The sequence below is a fragment of the Amblyomma americanum genome, chromosome 1, assembly GCF_052857255.1.
Source record: "Amblyomma americanum isolate KBUSLIRL-KWMA chromosome 1, ASM5285725v1, whole genome shotgun sequence".
In the NCBI taxonomy this organism is placed as follows: domain Eukaryota; kingdom Metazoa; phylum Arthropoda; class Arachnida; order Ixodida; family Ixodidae; genus Amblyomma; species Amblyomma americanum.
In genome coordinates, this window is record NC_135497.1 from 502,373,473 (window position 1) to 502,391,105 (window position 17,633).

Sequence of the window (17,633 nt, forward strand, 5' to 3'; positions counted from 1 at the left end):
CAAGTCAGTTAGCTATTGATAGGACTCTCCCTCTGTTTTGTTTGCATTGTATGTATGAGCGGTATTTACGAGTTCTGCGTCGTATAAAATGTGTCGTTTGCAACTGCCTTGCTTTACTGTTCTACATGTATTATTCATTTTTCTTTTCCAGATAGCTGCCGTGTCTTCGTCACCTCGAGGCTCTTCTCTCTTTGAACCCAGCACTTCAGTATCGGAGCCTCAACTCTCCCGTTGTTTGAGTACGCTTTCTCAATAAGCATTTCTTACTTTCGTTTTGACCTCCTTATAGTTACGTTTTATTGCAAAGCTCATTGCAAATTCTTTTACTTGCATTGGTTTCTTTTCATTTACTCAGCGATAGCTGTTTGCGTGTTGTCCTGTGATGCACGCACTCCCTTGCACCCATGTGCTCTACACACAACTTGCATAGCCGCCATACTGAACCTGAGGCGCAAAATCCTCTTATGCACCATAAAACCCCGGTCCAACTAAACACCCTTAATCCCGACACCCGCACCCGTTGACCACTTACTGTACCCGGCTACTCCTACATACTTCACGCCGGATTACTACACCCGCTTATGTCCCTAGACATATGTTATGGATGGATGAGCGATCGTGCATGACTCGTGCCTACCGTACCCCACATCCCTACCCTTTGCCACAGGGTAAGCGTCCGGTCACTCGTTGCCGGCCGCACACGCAAAATATCCACGATATTCGTCTTACACCTAAAGGGCAAATGTCAGAGAATTTAATTATTTGGTGCAGAACAAATTTGTTAGGCCAATAGTAATATTCGTTGGATGCTGTCGGCATGCGCGCGCAACTTGCTTGTTTGTGCCGTTTTGTTTACGTTGCCTTTTGTTTCTGCAGGTAGGCCGGCTCTTACTTTCCCGTTCAACACAAGCCAACTGGACGTGCTATTTTGTGAATCGGGACTGGCACAAAATACTTAATTTTGCTGGGTGGCTGAGCAGTTCGGTGCATGCAACTCTGCTGGCCAAATATTTGGAATTTCGCTACGTTCTTCGCTGCATAATAATGAAGATAATTTTTACTTGAACATAAAATGAAGTGCCCATAAGGCGATGCGCGATGCGGAAGAGGAAAAGAAAAACGCGCGCGAAATGCGCCTACCAGCTGTTCTAGTTTGGTTAATCACTATGATTGAGATAAATGGTTGATATATTTATTTTAATGCCTATCACAGCGCACGCGCATCCCAAAAACAATGTATGTGCAGAACCATCGCTCACATGCAAATACTCACTCGTGTGCAAGAAACATTTCGACTACTTTTTATTCTTAGAAATTTTTTGACATGTCACACGTCGAAACAATGAGGCGATTATTGATCTTGTCTCACACGCGTCTGCATAACGCAACTATTGATGTCAGTCTCCAAATTAATTTTTTGTATTACCTGACTGGCGGAGGGCTTTACTGACAAAAAAAAAGATGAAAAGGAGTTTCGTTAGCTCGTCTCAACATTTCCAACAAAAGCATTCCTAACAAGAATGAGTGTATGAACGCAGTTTTTCGCGAACTGGAAGATTTGACTACAATAATTTCTCATCTACAGGCTTGTATTTTTTTCTATTTACTTTTTTGGTATCGTCAACTGATCGATGTGAGTGAATGAAAACCTTTCAAAGAATTTGCTGCACATTGAACGGATGGACCATTACTTTCAATATTTCCATTATAGTACCTTACAATTTACCAATATTAATTTTTCCCCCAATAATGTAAAACACGTCTAGGAAATATCTAGCATTCCACTGACAGCTCTTGGCCATTTGTGTTAGAGAAATATTCTGGCTAATATTCCTGTTTCGTTTTTTATGGCAGCCCTCAACCGAACAATAAGTTTCTCCACTCTTTGAAAGTCGCGGAATTCCAGCCATGACTCACAACGAGCGGCAATCCCTCTTTTGTGCATTTGCGAGCAGGACGGCACGTGCTCACAATGAGAGAAAGAGCGCCAGCGGTGCGAAAAGTACGCGTACCAGTCGAGACGTTGCTCACTCAATGCGCTCCTCTGGCGACGTGCCCGGACAGAAGTTCGGAAGTGACCGCCAGGGGGAGAGGCGCTACGCGTGCTTCGCCCGCTTTCTGTATCACCGAAATCACGTGACGACCATGATGCTCTGCAGCGCGAGCGAACATCGGGGTTGTTAAGTGGAAGCCCACGGGGCCGATGCCCCCCCCCCCGCACCTGTTACCAGGAGCGATCATGCCCGGGGAAGGGGGGGGAATCGAGGAATGTACGTCGAGGCGTGACGGCCGCTTAGGGTGAGAGCTGCGCATTCCACTGGGCTCGCGACAGCCCACGGGGAGTCGAGGAATGTACGTCGAGGCGTGACGCCCGCTTAGGGTGAGAGCTGCGCATTCCACTGGGCTCGCGACAGCCCACGGGGCCAATGCCCCCCTCCCACCCCCCACCTCCCGCACCTGTTACCAGGAGCGATCATGCCCGGGGCGGGCCCTGGGCTCCGCCCACTAGTACTTACGATGCATTTGCTTTGCTATTGGTCCAAATTGGGCGAGAGCTAGATTACTCAAGCTCCGCCCAATTATCGAAGGGCTTAAAACCTGCGGGAAACGACGACTTGGGACGAGCGCGCCGAGTCTCAAGCTCGGCCGTTTTTAACAGCCTTTTTTAAACAGCCTTTTTTTAAACTGCCTTTTACTCACCTGCCTTTTTATGTCAGTGCCGTCTTTAATAAATAAGTTTTGCTTTGAGAAGTTGGAACTGCTGCCCCAACCGGCAACGTGTCGCCGGACGAAGACCTGAAGTACTCTTCGTACTGCTAAAAGACGTCCCCATCCGAAGGAGAGCAGGGAAGTTTAACTGGGGTGGTGCTATGTCCTTTAGGAGATAGTCCGTGTACACATACACGCGAAGAAAAAACACCGTTTATAGCCAGTGACACGGCTCGTAACTATATTGTTTAGATTTCTTCAGCCTTGCTAGAAACTGAACGTAGAGAGAGGAGTACCTAGTCCGCTTACGCCAAAGCAGCACCACAGTGCACACAGTTGCAGGAAATAAAAATTGAGACACCCGCGATATCTCGAACCGAAAGTAAAGCTGTGCAGTTTCAGGCCGCTGTTTTCCCAAGCGCATGAGTCAACACATGTGTGCGTCACATTGGCATGGCCTTGCGATCTGGCCTCACTTTGTTCGCGTAGTCAAAAATCGGCTCGCTCACCCAGCTATTCATGCTCAATAATTTTGCCATAAGATTGGGTCCAGACTTGTTGCGGCTCATACAAGTCTGTGTTTTCTATCTCAACTGACATGCACGTTCTCTGTCGGCATTGATTAACACGCGCTTTCTCCCTTCCCCGCTCTGCTCTATTCCTATCTCTTAACAGTACTTTTTTTATTTAATTGCTCCGCTGTCCTGCCCTTGATTCAAGTTCAATCCTTCTAATGAGATTGCGATAGAGTAGTCACCGAGTAACACTGCATATGTCAGGTGCCACGAAATTCTTTTATTGGTCCGGAGTGGTCAAGTGAAATTGTGACGTCATCACAACCTGTTAATTGTGGCAGGTGGCAGTTTTATGAATGATTGGTCGAGAGAAGTCACGTGGCCTTTTGATGTGTGGGGACCTGCCCTGCAGCCCCCTGAGTTTGCTTTCCCGCGAGGCACCGTGCAGCGGCGGTCTCCCCTCGAGGCTGAGCGGGTTCCCTTGTCAGTTACATTAACTGGCAAGAGAGGGCGCCAGCGTCGCCGCGGGGGAGACTGCTGAAGCCTGCCCGCGGGAGATGGGCTCTCTTGGGCTGGGATAAGCGCCGCGATCGGACGCGTCGCTCGGGGCTCCGCTCTTCGCCGGCGGGGCGAAGAAGCGACGGGGAGACAGGCTCCCGTACTCGTCCCGTCCGGCCTGCGGAGTTTATATCCCTTGCCCTAGCGCGGGCGAACATTCGCTCGGAACCTTGCTGGTGAGTCGGACGACCTTGATTCATTAGCGTACCTTGTTGCTAGCTGGCGTTATTGTTTCTGTAGCAATAAATGCCTGTTTGTGTCAGCCAATGTGTCGTTCCTTTGTTCCCCCAGAGCAAGGCCCGCCGTGGTCGGCGAGCGCTCGGTAGCGTACGCGATCACGGGGTGGGGTCCGGGCGGCTTTGAACCGTGTCAGCCGCGATTGAGTGGGGAGAAAGTACTTATCTCCCCATGTCAACCCCGACATCTGGCAGCCCAACGTGGGGCCTGCTCTTGGAACATTGGACGACTGTCGGTTCGGTTCGAGGAACGCTCTTTGTCCGGACTTGACAAGTGCTAGGCCTAGAGTGAATTTTGATCGCTAGGACCTGCGGCATGCTTTCTTGAGTGCGAGGTGTATTGCGCTGCAGCATGTTTGAACTTTTCGACATGCTCAGCACATTTTTTTTCCCTGGAGTTTCTTCGGGAGAATGACTTGGTCCGCATCGAGGGAGTTCGAGGCCTAGCGCCCGCGGAGTCGCCGAGCCCGAAGCGAGTGAGTACGGAAGCCGCGTGGGTGGTCCGAGTTTCTGTATATATTTTCTCTACTATCTCTTTTTCGACTCTGGGAGTCGCGGCTCCGGGAGCCGGGTGGCCTGGGGCCACGGGTGCCGCTACGAGCTCGCTGGTATTGCAGCTCGGCACCGGGCGCTCCGACACCGTCCGATACGGTGGGCGCCGACCGCTCAGAAGCTGCTTTGTGCAGTGAGCGGGGTAGGACCACCCCACAAAGCTGATGTCTCCTCGCGGCTGCGCGCACAAAACCCGTTTCGGGTCTTTGTTGTGGTCACGGTCATTGTCGGAGTGGTCGTTAGGCCTGAGGCTTTTCGGAGCTGCCTGCACCACGTTAAAAGAGACATGACCACCGGACCGTGACGTAGAGAGGGGGGCGCACTTTGCTGCCCGTCCGTTTTTTTTGTAACCTCGCACGAACTGAGCAGTCTCGTTCAACTCAAGAAAGGGCTTTGTTCACTCGAACTTTGCGTTTGCACAGCCGCCGACACGTTTTGCTAGCGAGTTAGGCATTGTGCCACGAGGCCCTTGCGGATGCCGTTTCCCCTCCCGTGAGCTACGTTAAAGGCACGCCGAGAGCGTTTCGACAATTTTGCAGATCCGGTGGAGCCACCCAGGCTTGCTGACCGGTGCACATCGTCTCGCTGCCACCTGCTGCGACGGAGCGGCCTGTATCCTGTTCGCCGCATCCATCCGGGGCAGCTGTGGCGAGACCAGTCAGCAGTCACCTCCGGCTGCTGCTGCCCTGGCGACTACTGCAGGATCCTGGCCTGCAGTTTTCCCACCGGCCTTCGATTCGCGGGCCTGCGGACACGGTAGTCCGCGGGCCATACGAGTCGTCCCAGCGGAGACCTTCACGCCGCCTTCGGAATACCGCGCAAGTCTGCGTGGACGCTGTCGGCGTGACCTCCGCTGCAAGACGTGCCTCAAAGACATGAAGACCAGGAGACTCCTCCATAGCATGTACTTTCAGGCGCGTGGGTCTATTTAAGGTTGGGGGGATGTGGGGACCTGCCCTGCAGCCCCCTGAGTTTGCTTTCCCGCGAGGCACCGTGCAGCGGCGGTCTCCCCTCGAGGCTGAGCGGGTTCCCTTGTCAGTTACATTAACTGGCAAGAGAGGGCGCCAGCGTCGCCGCGGGGGAGACTGCTGAAGCCTGCCCGCGGGAGATGGGCTCTCTTGGGCTGGGATAAGCGCCGCGATCGGACGCGTCGCTCGGGGCTCCGCTCTTCGCCGGCGGGGCGAAGAAGCGACGGGGAGACAGGCTCCCGTACTCGTCCCGTCCGGCCTGCGGAGTTTATATCCCTTGCCCTAGCACGGGCGAACATTCGCTCGGAACCTTGCTGGTGAGTCGGACGACCTTGATTCATTAGCGTACCTTGTTGCTAGCTGGCGTTATTGTTTCTGTAGCAATAAATGCCTGTTTGTGTCAGCCAATGTGTCGTTCCTTTGTTCCCCCAGAGCAAGGCCCGCCGTGGTCGGCGAGCGCTCGGTAGCGTACGCGATCACGGGGTGGGGTCCGGGCGGCTTTGAACCGTGTCAGCCGCGATTGAGTGGGGAGAAAGTACTTATCTCCCCATGTCAACCCCACAGATGTCATCAGAACACGCCCACCGGGTGGAGAGCAACAGAGATAAAGAATCGGAATGAGAAAAAGGTGCGATAAGTGCAAACCTCGGCGCTACACGTCCGAATATGGTGATGGAGCGACAATTTCAAAAGAAACTGCCGCAGAGAAACAGAGAAATTGATACAGAAACCACGACGATTGTGAAATCATTGCAATCGCATTCCACTCGGTAACATTAGTGTCCCCATAGACTTCGTTACCTTGCATGTTTCTGCCCCATGGGATGGTATCGTTGAGATGCAGATTTTTTTTTTCTTGAGGGGTACTGGTGAGCTGCATTTGATAGTAAGCTAAACAACGAGAAGCTTTCCTGAGCCCAACAGCATGCACAATCGAACGCCAGCCGAGTTCTCGGATGATGAACTTCTCCTTATTCCTTTGAACAGCAGGAACAGTGTTAGCGAGCTTGTACGCCTTGGACAATTAACAGCTGGACGCCCCCTCCAGCTGTAGTGAACATTGTGTTGTGCGCATGTTTTTATTGCTGCATCATCAACTAATCACGCGCGCAACCTGTACATATTTATTATTGTGTAAATAGTTTTTGATTGTATTACCTCTCCCTCCTATCCTCTGTATCTGTACTCTCACCTCTTTCATTTCATTTCTCCATTCTGCCAGCTATCCTTTATTTCCGCTGCGCCAGCTCAGGTGCTTCAATACCGATGGCAGATGCCGGGACTAGCAAATACCTTTTCCTTCCTTTTTCTTATTTGAATAATCCACTTTCTACTACTACTACTTGTACGCCCACCACAGCTGAAGGTTGCAGGGAAGTTGGCGGTGCTATGAATTGTTTGCGGCCTCAGGGTTCGCGATAAAGGAATGTCCATTGTGTTTTTTTTTCTGCCCTCCCTCCGACAGCAGAGAAGGGGGCGAGTCACGGGATAAGGGGAGCCAGACAGCGGAGAATTCCGAGAATACGGGAAAGGTCAACCACCCTCCAGGAACATAGACGTCAGGATGCATCCCATTGTGCACCTTCTTGCCGCGAGGCGGGCGCATGTGGTTGGTGAGAGCCATCATAGTCCGCTTAGCATCGCATGGCTTTTTTCACATGTCTGTGGCGACGCTGCTCAAAGTGTAGGGTGTCTCTGGCGCTAGTTGACAGCTTCAGGCGCAGTCAACAAGACATTTTCCCGCTAGCTGCAAACATGAATAATGACACGTCGTTGCCACGAGTCAACCTCAGCCCGCATGGACAGGGGAGGGAGACGCGAGAGACGACCTTTGTACGCGAGTTTTTGTCCGTCCGTCTACTGATGACAGTTTGTGAGAAAGTGCGCCTTGAGGATAGGCCTTTCTTCGAGACTGGGTTTGCGAGAGGTTGAAACAACCCGCACCCGTAAGAAAGCGACACTTGGCAGCAGCGGCAGCAACCAGCGCACACGTCTCTTGAATTACTGCTCCACGTATTTGCAGGCTACCCGACGCCTGTCATCTGTACGCGACAAGGTGACGAGCCCGTCCACTGAGCACGGTGCCCGACATCTGTACGGGGCAAGCTGCCGAGCCAGAGGTGCACGACGAATAACATCGATCTCGGACAGCGTTCGAGAATCCTGCATAACGCCGAGCCTCACGGTGAAAAGCACGAACAATCGTCAGCGGTATCACCGACACCGTCCGGCGAATTTTCAGCAAGGGGCGTTTCCTTGGCATTGGCAGCAGCGGCAGCAACCAGCGCACAGGTCTCCTGAATTACTGCTCCACGTATTTGCAGACTACCCGACGCCTGTCATCTGTACGCGACAAGGTGACGAGCCCGTCCACTGAGCACGGTGCCCGACATCTGTACGGGGCAAGCTGCCGAGCCAGAGGTGCACGACGAATAACATCGATCTCGGACAGCGTTCGAGAATCCTGCATAACGCCGAGCCTCACGGTGAAAAGCACGAACAATCGTCAGCGGTATCACCGACACCGTCCGGCGAATTTTCAGCAAGGGGCGTTTCCTTGGCATTGGCAGCAGCGGCAGCAACCAGCGCACACGTCTCCTGAATTACTGCTCCACGTATTTGCAGGCTACCCGACGCCTGTCATCTGTACGCGACAAGGTGACGAGCCCGTCCACTGAGCACGGTGCCCGACATCTGTACGGGGCAAGCTGCCGAGCCAGAGGTGCACGACGAATAACATCGATCTCGGACAGCGTTCGAGAATCCTGCATAACGCCGAGCCTCACGGTGAAAAGCACGAACAATCGTCAGCGGTATCACCGACACCGTCCGGCGAATTTTCAGCAAGGGGCGTTTCCTTGGCATTGGCAGCAGCGGCAGCAACCAGCGCACACGTCTCCTGAATTACTGCTCCACGTATTTGCAGACTACCCGACGCCTGTCATCTGTACGCGACAAGGTGACGAGCCCGTCCACTGAGCACGGTGCCCGACATCTGTACGGGGCAAGCTGCCGAGCCAGAGGTGCACGACGAATAACATCGATCTCGGACAGCGTTCGAGAATCCTGCATAACGCCGAGCCTCACGGTGAAAAGCACGAACAATCGTCAGCGGTATCACCGACACCGTCCGGCGAATTTTCAGCAAGGGGCGTTTCCTTGGCATTGGCAGCAGCGGCAGCAACCAGCGCACACGTCTCCTGAATTACTGCTCCACGTATTTGCAGGTTGGTCGTTTTTTCGATAGTTCTTCTTGTTCCTGCCGCTGCTGCCAAGGCTACCGTTGAGTGTCACGCAATTATCATGTTACGCTGTTGCGCATGTCGACAACGTGTTGATGACAGCTGTCAATCACTGTGCTGCTCAGAGTGTGAATTTACGTACCATGTCGGATCATGTTCAGGCGTTTCGGAAGAAACGTTCATTTCGAAATGAGCAAAGGCTTGGAAGGCCTGGAGGTGCGAAACATGTAAGGGCAGCCGTAAAGCTGAGGATACACTGCACGGGCAGCAGTCCGATAGAGAACTAATCACTAGGCTGTTTTCAATGGAAAGTAAAATTGACTCCCTTCTGGCCATGTCCAGCAAGCTTGAGTCGCTTGAGTCATCCGTCAGCCTGCTCTCAGATAAATTCGATGAGTTTCAAACACGTCTTCTAGCCCAAGAAAAGTCGACAAAGGATGTCACGAAGCGTGTAGAGCGGCTTGAGAAAGCTGAATGGGCCTGTGAAATTTCACAGCTCAATAAGGACGTTGACAGTCTAGAATGGCGCAGTCGTCGACTGAACATCGAAATCCATGGTCTACCAGAGACGGAAAACGAGGACTTACTAAAGAAAGTGAATGAAATAGGCACAAAACTGGAACTTGATGAGGTGTGCTCGAGTGACATAACAGCCCTGCACAGGCTTCCCGCGAAGCCGGGCAAAACACGGTGCGTAATTGTTCGCTTCGCAAAGCAGGAGGTTCGTGATGCCTGGCTAGCAAAAAGGCAGGCGCTACGTGATGACAACACCGGATAGTACATGTGTGAAAATATGACTCGGTACACTCGCACTCTTCTGACAGTTGCAAAAGAATGGGCTAAGGAATCCGGCTACGCGTTCGTTTGGCACGTGAATGGAAAGGTGCTTGTACGGAAACAAGCCGGTGCACGAGCAGTTGTCATCCGCGATAAGGATGACCTCGCCAATCTGAGGTGATAGCGCAGGCAATTGTATTTTCAAGCAAACGCGATGCCATTCATGTCCAATTTTGCTCACCATAGTGAGCAACTCAAGGATAAGCAGAAGTTTTCTTTATTTCATTTAAACGCCCAAAGTTTGCGAAATAAATTTCATGAGGTTACTTTGCTTTTATCAGATTTAAACCACGAGTTTGACTTTATTTGCTTTAGTGAGACGTGCTTAACATCTGACGACTGTTTTCTCTTGCCGGGATTTGATTGTTTGTCAGCGTGCCGTTCATCAAAGCGCGGAGGAGGTGTTGCTCTGTATGTGCGTTGCCAACTACCTTATCAAATTCTAGCAAACTATAACATTGTGAATGAAAATTTTGAGTACGTCATTATTCACTGTTATAATATACTACTTGCTGTTGTGTACCGACCGCCATCTGGGTGTTTAAAGCAATTCATGCAGTTTGCAGAAGAAATATTTGAACGTAGCCTCGAGCTCAACCTCGAATGTGTCTTTGTTGGGGATTTAAATATAAATGCTTCTCCAAATATTATTATTTTTTTGCATTTCCAAGAGCTCTTTGAGTCGTATGGTTTTTCAAATGTGATTAATGATCCTACTCGCGTCACGTCAAATTCTGAAACAATACTTGACCTGTGCATTACAAGCTTCTGCCCCGATGAAGTTAAATCAGGTACAATTATATGCGATCTTACTGATCATTTACCCATTTACTGTCTGATACCTTCGAAGCAAAAACTCTCTTTTCTGGAGAAAGAAATATTGATTAGAGATTACTCGGAAAGAAACATGTCAAAGTTTAAAGAACTCATTATGCAACAGGACTGGGATAGCGTTACAAAGGAAAAGGATTCTAATAACACTTATAAGGCATTCTTGATGTTTTTTATTTCTGCGTACAATGAATCCTTCGGTTTTAAAACTCTTAAGAGACACAAGAGAGCAAGAAAGCCCTGGATCTCGCACGACCTGTATAACAGAATAAAAAACCGCAACATCCTTTTTCAAAAGTTTTTAGACACACGAAGTGAAGGCGATCTCCGCGCATTTAAGAAAGCGAGAAATAAATTGAATGCTGATATTAAGAAAGCAAAGAGATCATACTATGTGAACAAGTTTTCCAATATTGCAGGAAATCCTCGTCTGGTATGGCAAGCGGTCAGAGACATCACGTGTAAATCGAACTCCCCAAAGCGGGTTTCTTATCACAGCGAATCTATGAGTGAAGAAGAGGTTGCAAACCTGTTCAACGAACATTTTATTAACGTGGGTGCTTCCGCAAATGACTGCGCTGCGATACCATGCGAGGAATTCGTCAAAGCACATTGTGAAAATACTGTATTTTTGTCCCCAACTGATGAATATGAAATACTGGACGTCATTTTGGGTTTAAAGAACCATTGCGCCTCTGGAGCTGACGATATTAAACCCGGTCCACTAGAAGCCGTGGCAGAAATAGTTAATAGTCCACTCACTTATATTCTGAACCTTATTCTTTCCACCGCAGTGTTCCCAGACGCAATGAAGTTAGCTCGTGTGGCTGTTATACACAAGGGCGGTTCCACTAACGATATGAACAATTACAGACCAATCTCGGTGCTCCCTATCTTTGCGAAGGAAGCGGAAAATATTATACATAAAAGACTAGTAAGCTTTCTGAGTGTAAATAACATAATAGCAAGTGAACAATTCGGCTTTAGAAAAAATAAGTCCTCCGAAATGGCCCTTCTTGAAGTGAAAGAACATATACTCGAAAACATTGAAAGGAAAATATTTACCCTCGGAATATTTCTGGATTTTAGAAAGTATGGCGGCTATGCAAGTTGTGTGTAGAGCACATGGGTGCAAGGGAGTGCGTGCATCACAGGACAACACGCAAACAGCTATCGCTGAGTAAATGAAAAGAAACCAATGCAAGTAAAAGAATTTGCAATGAGCTTTGCAATAAAACGTAACTATAAGGAGGTCAAAACGAAAGTAAGAAATGCTTATTGAGAAAGCGTACTCAAACAACGGGAGAGTTGAGGCTCCGATACTGAAGTGCTGGGTTCAAAGAGGGGAGAGCCTCGAGGTGACGAAGACACGGCAGCTATCTGGAAAAGAAAAATGAATAATACATGTAGAACAGTAAAGCAAGGCGGTTGCAAACGACACATTTTATACGACGCAGAACTCGTAAATACCGCTCATACATACAATGCAAACAAAACAGAAGGAGAGTCCTATCAATAGCTAACTGACTTGGCCTAACAGACAACCAAGGTTTGCGAGCAGTTTGCTTACTTGGACTCTCAGGGCATCGATGCGCCGCCTCCCGCAGTCGATGGCCGCGAACAGGGACAGGTGAAGGCGGCAGCTCTTTGCACCACGTCGGCAGTAGCTCGGATCTGGCACACAGGAGTCGTCGCAGCGGCGATGACGATCCGGGTCAGCAGGCCATCGCGTCGATGTCCAAGAGGCGCCGACTAGGCACTCGCGTTGGATTGACTGGAAGCAGCAGCGTAGAGACCGTCGGTGTCCACACCCGGCTGGTAGGCCCCGGGAAGGAGGTGAAGCCCATGTGCCGCCGTGATGCACAACCGGTGATTAGAATGTTATTCTGCACATGTCTTCAAGGAGGTCATTCATGGGCCACATCGTTGAGGCATGCCAGATTTCTTTTTTTTTAGAACCCATGCTTCGCCTTTCTCTTCCACAAGTTTTCATGTTTTCCCTTTATTTCAACCAAACGTCCGTACTGACTCAAGACACAGTGACGCACACAGAGCATCTCTATATACCCAAATGGAAAAACGGAAAGCCTCAGATACAAAGAGGCAAGTCAAAAACAAAGCAAACGAAGGCAGGGAAAAAAACCGAAGTACACAAAATGAATCGAAAGTATTGTAAAGAAGAAAGCAGCCTTGCACACCGCAAAAGAGCCGGACTGACGTCCACCTTGCCTGGTGAAGGGGCCCCCTTGAAAGTATGCAAAAGGTGTTAATTAGCATATACAGGTGATCGGGAATGACTGCACCGATGAGAAGGTGTGCTTTTGAACTGCACAGGCACGAATAATACAGTTTGTAGTAATTGGGAATGAGCGATTTTCATCAAATTGTTGTGTGGTTTGTAAAGTAACGCCAAACAACTGGACATTCGACCAGATTGGTGCAATCAACAATGAAAGGCGAAACTTATGAAGTGAATGGAAACGCCTATAGCTCGTAATGATGACCGAGACGTTTGCTTGAAGGAAAATATTTGCGGATATCAAGAGTATTACCAACACAAAAGGAATGCTTGCTGTGTGATATCCGACTGACTCCAGTGTAGGTGCAATACATGCACGACTTGTGCGAATGTGGTGAAGTGGAGATAAACCCTGTAGTGTGTGGCCATATGCTGCTGAATTTGATGAAATAAGCCTAACATGGGTGACTGGTAGCAATACGAATAAGTAGGACGGAGACAAGCCCGAAAATAACAATTTATATTGAACGAGCGGCGAACAGACCAAGCACTAACTGTAGTAGATTCATAGCAGACTTGAGTAGATACAGCTCTTCTGTGGAAAGGAGGCATACGTGAGGCAGGAATTGAACATCCTGCGTGTTGCATGGATACCGAACAGGGCCAGACATCAGAGCTCGTACTTTCCGACGCGGCTCAGAGAACTTAAGTTGGCGTATCTGCAACGACAAGTGGAAAACATGGATGTCGGGCGTATTCTACACAGGCTTCCTACGGACACGCTGCACACTTTCCATACTGTCGGGAGCAAAAGTGTGGCATGCCACGCCGGCTTCGATTCATTTGCACTTACCACCCTACTCCTGGTATCAAGAGAGCTAAAAAGACGGGCGGGGCAGGAAGGGACTGCCTTGCGTCGTGCATAGGCGCCGGACCGGGGCCACAGATCCGAGCTCGGACTTCCAGAGTCGGCTCCGTGCTCTCCTCATCCAAGGAAGACTCTGAGCCACGATATCTGGAAAGATAAAAGAAACCTTCGCCAAATGAAGCCATAGAAGGAAACGCCTGAACAACGTGAACAGACGGGATGGAAGAGAACACGCTGTGTTCTCTTCCATCCGGTCTGTGAGCGCTGTTCGGACGTTTCCATCAACATGCACCAACCAGACCGATCAAGCCTCTTCTTGCAACCATGGATGCCGTGAGTGTTTCAAAGTCGTCCGAGGGTCACACTGTACACTGGCTGCACTGCCGGGAACGAACGTGGCTTATTCCACGCGAGCTTCGACTGAACTACATCTTAGACCTTCAGCGGCGCCATGGTATTGAGCAGCCTTAGGGGGTACTGCTTTCATCTGCAGCCATGCCAGTTTTCACGTTTCGATAAGTCGCGGTATCGCTTACCGAAAACGCAGAAAACGACGCTGCGATGCAGTGCAGTCAAAGCAGCCGACAGTACAGCGTTTGTGGCGGGAGGCAGCAGCAACGCGAGCCAAGAAGGGAGTATCTTGCGCGGTACATGGATGCCGGACCGAGACCAGAGTTCTGAGCTCGCAGTTGCTGAGGCGGCTCCGTGGTGTCCTTGTGTGAGACCCTAAGCCGGCATGTCTGCAAAGAACAAAAAGGGAACCTTTGCGAAATGCAACCATAGATGGAAACGACCGAGCAGAGCGAACAGACGAGACGCAAGAGAATAACAGACATATTCTGTGTTCTCTTCCATTCCGTCTGCTAGCACTGTGCAACCATTTCCATCACCATGCACCAACCGTCAACATCTGCTGCGAACAAACGAAGAGTTCGACCCCTCACTGGAAACCATTCCTGACTGTACGGAAGGCAGTGCTAGCGACTGTGCTTCTCTTCCAGGCTTGCGGCACCACAGGAGTCCCTGGGCAACTCGAGCCCCACGTGTGACGATCAAGCCACGGCTGCCCACACGCCTCAAGAGCATCCTGAGCCAGGGCAACATTGTCCTCTGGAAACCATGAATTCCGAGCCGGACGACGCTGGGCTTCGCCGGAGCACCCGGTTAAGGAAAAAGCCCACCCGCCTCGTGTATCAAAAGGACTTTCATCAAATTGCTTGAATCGATCTGCTGTTGTATTGTGCTAGTTTTTTTCTGTTTTTAGAGGGAGAAAGATGTATCGGATCCGGGAACCAGGGCCTTCAAGACTGGCAACCATGCTGTGCAAGCCGGCCAGCCGGGTGGCTGATATAAGAGCGCAAGCGCCCAATAAACGCACTGTTAATCTGCACCTCGAGCTCAGCGGTTGTCTGCGTCGCATGCTATCTTGAACGACACAGCAATGACTTTTATTTTCAAAAGGAATGGTGTGGCGTAGGGTACTGGAATGCTAAGACATTGCTATAGGCTGACAGACACATACACAGGAGATAGCCCTGGACCACAGATGTATGGAGTTCGCACTTTTCTTCCTTAGACAATAGCATCAAATGCGAAACACGGGGGTCTTTTTTATCTGAATGAAGAGGCTTTTACAAATATGATGATTCTGGGTCATTGAGGAAGCGCACGTACTAGGATTGTACAGGCAGCACTTGCTCAATGAGTGGTCGTTAAATTGTGACATATGATGCGCCTGGAGACCTAGAATCTTTAAAACCTCTGACACACTCTACGGCCGCTTCTAAGTCAACCGAGTTGTACTGGGTTCTTGCAGGGCGTGGTGCTTGGCTTCACAGCGCGAAGCGGACTACCAGGAGCCACGTCGTGTCGCAGGCGCGCACCAATCTTATCTATAAATTGCTACCCATTATAACACTTTATGGCTCTCTCCTTTAACTTCCGTTCCGGGGAAAGTGCTGCAGGCTAGGGTATTTTGCATCAAACTAACCTCTCTGTCTTAGGTGTCGTAAACCTTTTTCTGATCACAGTAAAATTGGGTGTGTGAAAAGCTGAACATTGAACTTCATGGCTACTTATGTTGAATAGCCGGCGACTCGAAGGAGTTGGATCAGGTTGAACGCTTCGATGTGCATGTAAACACCTGTGTAAACTGTGAATTTATAGCTTCTTCTTAGCCTGGGCTACAGGCAGCACTGATGCATGTGCTTCAGCCAGTTTTCAGTTTTTTTTATGTCGCAACCTGCGGCCCTTATTGTGCCCCAGAGCGAATGTCGTATATAACATTTCTGAAACGAGTGAGCTTGATAACACAGCTTCCACCAAACTTTTGTAGGCAATTTTTACCTTCCGTAAACGTCATTTTACCACTACTTTTCTTGCATCATCTCAACATGTATAGAATAGCAAATATGGGATTCCCTGACGTTTCTGGTACTCATCTGCAACCGTTCTAGCATATCTACGAAATTGTTTGTATGTCTATGTATAAATAGCAGCGGGTATTTTTCTTGATAAGCTTATTAGTTGGCTTCAGGACACACTCAGTTTGGGCGGAAGAAAAAAGCATCTGCATAAACAACAAATGACGAATGGTGCCTGAAAAGATTAAGAGTTTGCGCTGAATACTTTCTTTGCTTTCGTCACTCTTTCGTATCTGTTATTTTCGCTGCAGGCACTGACGATTCGGCATCAGTACCGGTGCTCCGACAAAGAAGTCCCTTGACGGGTTTTCTGACAGCCAGCGAGGAACAGCTCTTTCCTTGTACGTCTTGGATATTATGAAAAGGCTCCTGCGCAACGAAGCCGGAACCAAAGAAAACTATGCACCATATCAGCTGTGTGCTCAGTAGTTTAGAACTAACTGGTTAGCAGCACCTGATGATACGTTGTAGGCAGCAATGTTCAGTTCACAGCCTAGGTTATAAGTTGGCAAATGAAGTTATGTGCAGAACGTGGTTCTAGCTAGCAACCCATCAAAACATAACCTTTCGTAATAATGAAGGCGTCCTAAAGAAGAATCCTACGGAGCCCAAAACCATATAACGCTAGACGAGAGAGAGTTGCTATGCGAGCGCAAAAGCAGATACCGCGCGAACTGCCACTTGCTAAGGGCAATCACTGAGGTGACCAACGCCGACGCGGGGCGGCCCCATGGCAAGACCTTGAAACTTTCTCTTTTTGGATTGGCTTGGTGTCCCGCTAAGGCGCTAGACTTGAAAACAATAAATCAAGGTTTCTGCCGTAGCAAAGCTCGCGCCGCTTAGTCGCAACAGCGAAAAGACGGAAAGACACAGAGGGTTCAAAAAATGCCGACTATATGAACGGTTTACGATATGTAGGACCTCCTAATAAAACACTTTTGTGAACTACTTGAAGGTAGAATCAGGCAATGAAACTTTGTTACTGCATATTAAAACGAGTAACACGATCAAATACTTTGATGTTCACAAATCCAAATTTTTGGCCATTTTTCGCTATTTGAAAGCCGCATCTCCTGTTTAAAGAATTAAGCTACCAAGAGGTCTGGGAGAAGAAGTAGATCGAGAAACAATAAACTAACAACCGATTTTATTGGAATGCGGTCCGCTGCTTGGTTCTTCCCTTGGAGGAAGTAACCGCTTAATGATTTCAGTCGTTTGCACAATGTTACATTCCCTGTTTCCCTACTTAGTCTCATTAGTCGGCCATTCTTCCTTTCCAAGTTGCTCTTGTTCAATGCAGTGCAAACTGGCTCAAAAGTCTTCAGGCCAAACAGCTTCCATGCGAGCATCATATTAAGGTCCAGATAATTTTGATGAGGACGATGGTTTTTTTTTTAACTAATAGGTATTTAGATCCTACTGGACTGCATATGGGTACCACGAAACCGGTGAAAATGAAGCCATTAGCCTGAGGTCTTTTGACCGAACATCTACCCATTTCCTTACTTTTCCATATACCTCCCTAACATATGGCGTCTGCAACTCTCAGTGAGCGTCAGCAGCGACACAGATCAACCGTTGAACGTGGGTGGAAGATTGAAACGATGGCGTCGGGACGCCGTTTGGCCAGACCTCCTGGGCTATAACCCGACCAT